This window comes from Zeugodacus cucurbitae, chromosome 3, assembly GCF_028554725.1.
Source record: "Zeugodacus cucurbitae isolate PBARC_wt_2022May chromosome 3, idZeuCucr1.2, whole genome shotgun sequence".
In the NCBI taxonomy this organism is placed as follows: domain Eukaryota; kingdom Metazoa; phylum Arthropoda; class Insecta; order Diptera; family Tephritidae; genus Zeugodacus; species Zeugodacus cucurbitae.
The window spans coordinates 67,606,289-67,615,718 of NC_071668.1; the positions used below are offsets into that span (position 1 = coordinate 67,606,289).

At 30.8% G+C, this 9,430-nt stretch overlaps 1 protein-coding gene across 3 annotated transcripts in view; it reads left to right on the forward strand.

Moving 5' to 3' along the window:
* LOC105212447 (scavenger receptor class B member 1) overlaps nt 1-9,430 on the forward strand; it is a 76,595-nt gene that overhangs the window by 5,586 nt on the left and 61,579 nt on the right. The gene's annotated exons all lie outside the window — the stretch shown is intronic.

Consider the following 9,430-nt stretch of genomic DNA (forward strand, 5'->3'; position numbering starts at 1 on the left):
ATATTTTTTTATAAACAATTTAACAACTATAAAAATGATGCTATACGTATTTATGAATTGATTTTTATTATTTAAGTACAATTATTATTTGTTTTTATTAAAAAAAAAAATATTTTTAAAGGCTAATTCTAATTAAAATATGTTTTAAAGTCGGTTCTACATCTTTATATAGTAAGTTCTACTGTATGTCATGTGAATGAATTTTATTTATGTCTTCAGCTGGATTTGAGAATGGTTTATAGCAGTGGTTCTCAAACTTATTTTGTCTACTGCCCACATTGAGAATAAATATTTTTTTAGCGCCCCCATTTTTTACCTATTTAAAAACCACTATAACTTCAAATTAAATTAATTAATTATTGTGACCTATATAGGGGGATGGGGTCATATGTAGAAGTTCACGCAAGTGAGGAAAGTTTCTGATTGCCATTCACTTGGGAGTGGCCAGGAACGATTCTTTTGCATATGACTCAAGCAGCTCACGACTTCCGGTTTTAGATCAAGTATCCCCTGGGTAGCTAACAGACATCCGTTTGGAGGCGAGCTAAAGTGAGAAGGCGAAGCCCGCTTCTGCGGTTGTGCGTAGGGCTTGGGACCCACCACATAAAAAAATCTCCCCAATGAAAACAGGATTCGGCTATATATATATATATATATATATATTTGGCGTAGGAACCGCTTTAAGCGATTATAGCCGAATCCTGTTTTCATTGGGGAGATTTTTTTATGTGGTGGGTCCCAAGCCCATATATATATATAAGTATATTAACGGAGAATTCTAAACGAAACTTTTACTATAACCCGCAACTTGAAACCTGAGCGCAGTACCTGCCAATAAGAATGATTATTCAAACGCAACTTTATAGTATTAAAACAGATAATCTTTTATTGAAAAAATAAAACTAAAATAATCGATCCTTATATAAAAACTAATGTGAAGGATGAATGTTTAATAAGTTTAATTGATTTTGAATGATATTTAATAATTAACCTTAGCTGTTTAATAAGTTTGTTAATATCAGGTTCCAATTTACTCAAGAACAGTCGTAAGTCGCCACGTTCGGTAACAAGCAAACGATTTCCTTTTTTTGTGAGCAGTGTCGATGGGAATGCTATCAAGAATCGTTGAACGATTGACCACCACAATCCAGCCAAAATTCTTGTTAACCATTTTTGAACTTGATTTTTATTTCCTCGTTTGTTGTGAATTCTATAAGTTCTTCTTCCAGCTGAGGTGACATTGCTGTATTGACATTTGAAAACGGATCCAACACCCAGTCTGGTATTTCCAAGTTCCAAATGTCCTGGTATCGTTCGGTGAAGTCAATGTGGAGGTTTTCCAAATGTTGGCAGTAGGAAAACAATTCGTAGTTACTGCATGATACTGATAAATTCGGAAAATTGTAAAACTCACGTCTGCCCAGATTATTTTTGTATAGAAGCAGTTTTGCGAAAGCTGTAACGACGTTTTTTGTTTTAATTAAATTTAGTTTATCACCTTTCAGTTTGGAGATTCATGTCGTTGAACAATTTATACAGGTCTGTCATGTAAGCTATATCATTCTTTGATGTTATGAGCTTGTCTTGCAATTCTATATCTTTAGTTTTCAAGAACTCTGTAACAGAGTCAAACAGGTTGTAAAATCGAGTCAGACAATTGCCTTTTGATAGTCAACGAACTTCAGGATGAAACAACAAACGGTTGAAATCCTCGTCATTAGTAACACAAAGCTGATTAAATAATGTATCATTCAAAGAGCTATTGCGGATTTTATTGACTGCTTTGATGACATATTGCAGTGATTGAAATAGTTTTTCACTTAAGTTTCTAGCAACTAAATGTTGTCTATGAATAACGCAATGTACACCAAGGACATCTGGAATTTTATTTTTTAAGTACGCTATGAAGCCTTTATGGCACCCTGTCATAGCCAGAGCGCAATCCGTAGCATTTTTTCTCTATTCAATAAAATAGGACAAATATATGAACTACACAGAGAGAAATGTAGTACCGAGTTTGAGCAATCTTTTAATTCATATTAGTTAATGTTCACAAGTAGTTGTTGAGAGTCGAGAGCTCATGCAGTCGTTGTCTAAGAGGCCTCCTAGCTAAATAAAATTATAACTATAACAATTGCATATTTTTAGAAAAATAGGTATCATATAAATTTTTTAAACAACTTAATTTTTTTTAATAAAACTTTAATAATAAACAAGTAAGGAAGGGCTAAGTTCAGGTGTCACCGAACATTTTATACTCTCGTAATTTATTTATTTAATTTTATTACTATAACAAACAATTTGACTCACTTCCATTGAAAATTTGAAAACCCTAATATTAAATAGATGGGAGATAGGAGAAGTTATGACCCGATTTTACAAATTTTTCGCACGGAGACTTATTAGAAACATATTCCCTCTAAATTTTTACTAAATATCAGAGAGACTTACCTATATTTTCGGTAAAAAATTTGTTAGAAGCACTGCACAGTGGTTCAGGTTGTATGAAGGCGCGGTCATAAATACTTCCCGTTGAGATATCGCTATGAAATTTTCACCAAAAATCTAGAAAAGTATTTTAAATATATATTACAAAAAATTGGCCACATCGGACTACTAGGTCCTATAGCTCCCATAGAACAGTAATTGCTATTATATGGCAATAATGTGCAAAAATATTTCGTATGGCCATAGTTGGAGCGTCAAAACTTTCAGTAAGGCTTTGGAAAAAAAGGTTAAGAATGATTTGTCTTATAGTTTCCCTCAACCAACCTCCATATTCCACCTATAAGAATAATATCATATAAAAAATTAATGTAGAGAAAAAGCAAATTATCAACCAATTTAGTACAGTTCATTTTTTCACTGCCATTCAACAGCCATTATAATTAGAACAAAAACGTATAATGTATCCTCTAGTAAACCGTACACAGATTGAAATAAAGACGATTTATCCTTCTTTCCAAGCTTCCTTAGCCCAATTATGATGAGTTTGAACTTAAAAATAGTTAATTCAAAGGGCATTATTATTTTGACGATTGCAAATACATCTGCAACTTTCCGCACCCAACTTTAGCACTTTTATTACCTTAAGACTCTGCTAAATACTATATAAAATACAATTAAAGGGGGATCGCGGGGGAACACAATTAAAACTTTATGTAAACACATTGAAGACGCAGAAAAAAGATCCAAAAAATATAGGTGATATAAAACACTAATTTCACAAAAAATACAAATATCGTTAGCCTAAATTAATTTCACAAGTTAAAGTAAATACCTTTAGCTTCAAAATCCATTAAAAATAATCTTGATTTGTTAACCTGAACAATTACCAGAACAAATGGAAGTCCTTTGTTTCTGCGAAATTAAAAAAAAAAATCTGATGTGCTTTAAAAAAAATCCGGTTGTTCATGCATTTAACTCTATTTTTAGAAGGTACCGTTAGATTTTTAGGAAAACCCGGTTTGCAAATAGGAAGTGTGGACAATTTAGAGGCCATCGGTATACATTTTGTCGAAAAATCGTGAGATGGATTTTTTAATTTTTGGCCTATGGCGGAACCACTGTGCACTGAGGACCTCATATTCGATATATAGGGTCTTAATTTCGACGATTTTTAGAGCGATGTCACTCTTTAAATGCAGTATTTTTGCAAAGTTCTGTGCCGATATCTTCACTAGTCGACTTCACTCTTCGACTTCAAAGTTCTGGTATGTGGGAAGTAGACGTGGTTGTGATCCGATTTGGACTATTTTCACAACATATCATTGCGAAGCTAGGAAGATATTTCAAACCGAATTTCATTGAAATTGTTTGAGTAGTTCCTGAGATATGGTTTTTGACCCATAAGTGGACGGAACTACGCCCATTTAAAATTTTGTATACCATTTTCAGTGCAGCTCTTCTGTACCATCTTTACAATGAAATTTAAGGTTTCTGGTGGTTTTCCAGAGCAAGCATTTTTAGCAGTTTTCAACAAAACCTTTGTAAGGGTGGTGGGCGTGGTTATGATCCCATTTCCTTCATTTTATCTACCGAAAAGAAACAACTCTAGAAAGTTTCCTTGATATAGCTTTAGACGGACAGACAAACATTCGGATTTGAATTTTACTCGTCACCCCGATCATTTTGATATATATAACGCTCTATCTAACTCGTTTAGTTTTAGGACTTACAACCAACCGTTATGTGAACAAAACTGTAATAATCTCTTAGCAACATTTGTTGTGAGAGTATAAAAAACGCTATGAAATTTCTTACATATTTTTTAATTTTTTACATTATAATAATTTTTTTTATTGAAATCTTTAAATAAAGAAATACGAATAAAAAATTTTTTTTTTTTTTTAATAAAATTTTTAAATGAAAAATTTAATATCGAATTTCTTTTTTTAATTTTCTCAACATTTTTTAAATTTAATGTAGTAGGTAGTAGTAACCCACCCCTCAATCGAGCTGGTACATTCACCTCGAGTGTATATCTCCCAGAGAAATTTTTAAATGGCAACCCTACTCAAAAATATGTTTAACTATACAACTCTTTAAACCGCTTTTATTTTGATATCAAATTTATTATATTCTTGTTTAAAAATTGTTGGAAACCTCACTAAAAATATATTTAACTGTATGACTCCTTGAACCAATTTTCTTTTAATATCAAAATTATAATATTTCATTTATTTTATTGGTTTACTTGCATAAAAAGTGTTGGCAACCCTGCTGAAAAATATTTTTAACTGCAAGTCTAATTAAAACCCATTTAGTTTGTAAAAATCTCTTTATTTCATTAACTTCAATGAATAAAAATTGTTGGCAACTCTACTCAAAAAATCTTTTCAATTATAAATTTTTAAAGCAAAAAAGCCTTTCTTTATAAAAAACATACTTTTTTGACTTTTTGTTATCACTCTATAGTCAAAGGTTCACAAAAAATTTCAAATTCTATGCTACCAGTACAACTTAACCTTAATTTGTCCTTCAACAAGGAGACATTAAAATTTTAAAATATGTACAAATATATGTTCATATGTATTTAGCAAATTCGCAACTAAATTGAATCACCGAATAGCGCACAAATTTAAGCTTCTATGCTCTTAAGAACAAATTCCAAAAATATTAATATTCAAACAGAACTTAGCACGCCTTATAAATACAAAAGCAATGTCACAGGTGTCGAAACTTTAGCGAAAGTTTTAGTAAATATTTTCTAAACAAATGCTTCGAGTATTGCAAATAATTGCATATGATTAAAAAGACATTTTTCGTATAAAAAAAATATTTAATTGCTGTGGCGGACGTGATTAAAACAATGAGTCCTAAGCTGCTACTAAACATAACAGTACATAAGGTGAGAGCTGCTATGTGACGTTATACTAAAAAAAAACCACATTCTTTGAAGAGATAATCAAAAAGACATGACTACATATAGTATTTATAGTCCGCTTTTGAGTATTTTGCTAATTTGCTCGCCTTCTTTCAATGAAATTTTGCTAAAAGTGTCTTTTGCACATTCAATTTTTTTATTTGTATATATATAATTATAGAAATGCGTATAAAAAAACATTTAATATGAGCGTAGAAAAAATCAAAACAAAGCTGTGTCTGCCTTGTCTAATTGCTTGTTAGCGCACTTGTATGTCATATGTTTGTATGTACATTTGGAAGTACCGGCCAGGCCTCGCTTGCGCGCATTTGTACGCGCTGATATGATAATTGTCGTTGAGGGCTGATTTAATTTGATTTTTTTTTTTTTTTTTTGAGATAATCGCTTGAATTTAATCATTATAAATTTTTCGGCTGCCTACAACACGTGGTTGTATGCTGTCAGACGTAATAATCAACGTAAAAGAAATGAGACAATACAAAAGTGGCGTTATTGTTATGCTCATGTGAAGATGCAAAAAGAAAAAATTATAAAAGAAGCAAGTCAAATGTTATCTGCGTATAATTAATGTAATAATTGATATTTTTATTAATATGTAGACACAAATGTACATACAAACATATATCACATTATTTACATATGTATGGATGTACATAATATATATGTATTCTTAAGCAAAGCATTTAAAATACTCGCGCGATCAATTGTGCGTGAAAATTATTTCAAAATACTTGAATATAGATTACAAAAAAAAAATGATAAAATATAAGTAAGTGTGTGTATGAAATATTAAGGGGTATTCTGGTCTAGGATTTTGAAAAAAACTATTTTTTTGCATATTTTGAAAGTTTAGACTTTTAAAAATATAACCTTGGAAGGATTTTTCAAAATTCGACTTATTTTTCGGAGATACAGCCGATTTTGTGCCTTGACGTCCGAGCCGGCCGAACGGTCCCTTAAACTTTAAACGCGTTTTTCTCGAAACTACTTTTTTTGAGGTGGTTGACATGAAGTTCTACCGAACCGATTCCTTTGAAATTTGGTATATATCGTCCTCTCAATATAACAATAGCGTATGTGCTTATACGCATTATACATTATTTGTTTAATGCATATTTAGAATCTCCATCATTGATTCTATGTCTGGTCAAAATTTCGTCAAATTCTACTTCCACAAAGTGGGTCAAAATGTCATTGGAAAAAAATGGTGTATAATTTCATGTTCATGTTTTCTGATTTGACAAAAACTTTAAACTCGATTTTCTCAAAACCCAAAAAAAAATTATACGCTATTGTTATATTGAGGGGACGATATCTTCTTTATACTATGCTCTATCGTATCTGCCTTGGATTTCCAAAAATTTTGATTTGAAGTATTTTCAGAAAATTTGAAAAGGTCGAAAAAATTGGGTAAACAAAAATTTTTTTTTCAAGTCGACGCAATTTTTTTATTTTTTTTTTTTTGAAAATGGTCCACCCGATAACGACATCCTTACTAATGAACAATCTTCTTGTTTTTTTGTTTTAGATCCCTACAAGGGTTGAAATCACGTCAACCAGGACGCACCGTTTTTTTTAAGCCCCCACTCCACCGGCCCGTATCTCTACGAATTTTGTTTCTTTCTTGCATTTTTTTTATATTATTAAAATTTCAGTATCTTAACTTAAAAAATGCCTAAAATTCATGCGTCTAGACCAGAATAACCTTAATATGAATAACGGTGAATTTAGTCTCAAAAAATGTGGTAATACCTTAATCCATGCTTGCATTCTAAGCCACTGAATCAATTTGTACATTATTTTAATATCAGTTAAATTTTTAATTGATCTGGTAACACTATTCCAAAATATAAAAATTATAAGAAATCTCACATAAAGCTATTTGTATTAGTGATGAGCGATATTGCTAGTTTTGAATCACTGTGATTTTATATTGCTATTGCGATCACAACAAAACGTTTTGCAAACAACAACAAAAACGAATTTATGAGAATTTGTGCTCCACATTTTTTTTTTTTAATTTTTTACATTTAAATTTTTATTAATTTTAAAAATATGAAAATTCTTCCTGCTTTTGTAATCACAATTAACTAATTAATAAATTGTTTGTAATCACCGTACCCAAAATTATCGAAATCGCAACTAAAATTGCTACTGTGATCACTGAACAGTGATTGCTACTATCGAACTGATATTGCTACTGAACAGTGATTCAGTGATTGTTACTTTTCGAACTGCTATTGCTACAGTGATCGAATTAGAATTACTGAACTGCAATTGCGATTGTAAATCACTGCCATTTACAAAAATTGATCGCAGTTGCTATATGCGATTTTTCTATCACAGTGAAAAAATCACCGGTAGTGAGTTATCGCTCATCACTAATTTGTATTAAATTTTTCAAACTGCTGGCAACTCACAAAAATACAATATTTCTTCAATATTTTTGAGTTACATTTTTAAAACACCTCGCAATTTTACTTAAAAATAATGATTAGAATTTTAATTAGATCTGTTCAGTTTAGTTTGATACCCATATTGTAATTTTGCATATATAATATTTAATAAATTCAATAAAACAGGTGGCAACCTTTTTCATATTATTTTTACTGTAAGATTTAAAAGTTTTTGATTCGAATTCTTGTTATGCTTTCTCTTCAATTTTGTTCATTTGGAATTTTTAAATAGTTGGCAACCCTGCATAAAAATATGTTTTGATATCCACTTTGCAAAAACTAATTTTTAGCACTCAAAAGGTGATTTCAGCGGTTACATGGGTTTTATCGCGTAAAAAATGGTCTATTTTAAATTTTATTTTTTTGTAAAAAATTTATTTAATTCAAACATTTTTCTGTCTTATAGATACATATTTTAAGAACAATTTCTCAAATTTTCAAAAAAAAAAAAAATAATAAAACTCCTCCATTGCGACGTCATTTCCGGTGACCCGTCGGAAAAAAGGTGCGTTCGCGTTGTCAGCATAACTCCTGATAGGATCAACCAAAATGAAAAAAACAATAATAAGTGTTTTAGGTAAGACAATATAAACTCGTGCTTGAACGAAGGAAAAACAAAAAAAAAGTAAAAATTGGAATTTTGGCAGACATTTTTACAAAAAATTAAAAATTTCGGTCAAACTTGCTTGACATTTTGTTTTTTTTTTAATAGTTGTAATTGAAAAAAATAAAATCCTTCGTTTAAACACGAGTAAATTGTATCTCGAACACCTGTGGAAAATTTCATTAAGATCGGTTGAGTAGTTTTCGAGAACATTTGACAACCGACTTTGAAAGCACGGTTCCTAGAAAAACGCGTTTAAAGTTTTGATTAACAATAACACCTGACTTGGACTTGAAATTTTAGGATAATATTCTTGAGATGTTGTAGAAATCGATTTTTTGAATCGACGAAACCTATGTAACCCCTTAAATTATTGACCTACATGGTTTAGAACTGTCAATCGGTGGTTTCGTTTTTTTCTATATTTTCGTACTCATTTAGGGCACCTGATCGGTACTTTCGACAATTGAATAAATAAATATATTTTATAAAAAAACTAACAAAATATGTTTTCGAAAAAATCTTGCATGTTACGTACAAATACGCAAAACGTAAGCAAAGTACGCTTTACGCAACCGCTTAGAACTTTCAAAAGTCCTCTAATTACAAACTTGCATGCATAGAAGTATGCATTACATTTCGCATGTACTTAATTACATACTTACAGTAATGCTAAGCCAACAATTACAACAATACTATTTGTTCACGATGCACATCACGAAACTGCAATTGGGTGCAGCGCACTCACGTTGGATTCCTCATCCTTATCAACTCTTCCGACACTTGGACCTTACATAAGCGCACAGTTCAAATCAGTTCAATTTCATTTCAATTCATGTTTGCAAATCAACGATTTGCATATACAGTTAACCTATAACGGTAATATGAGGATTTTTTGCATCCACTTGTGTCATAACAAAGTCAAAATCGCAATAAACCTTTATTATGCTATTTACCAAACAAAAGGTAATTATTTGATAGAAA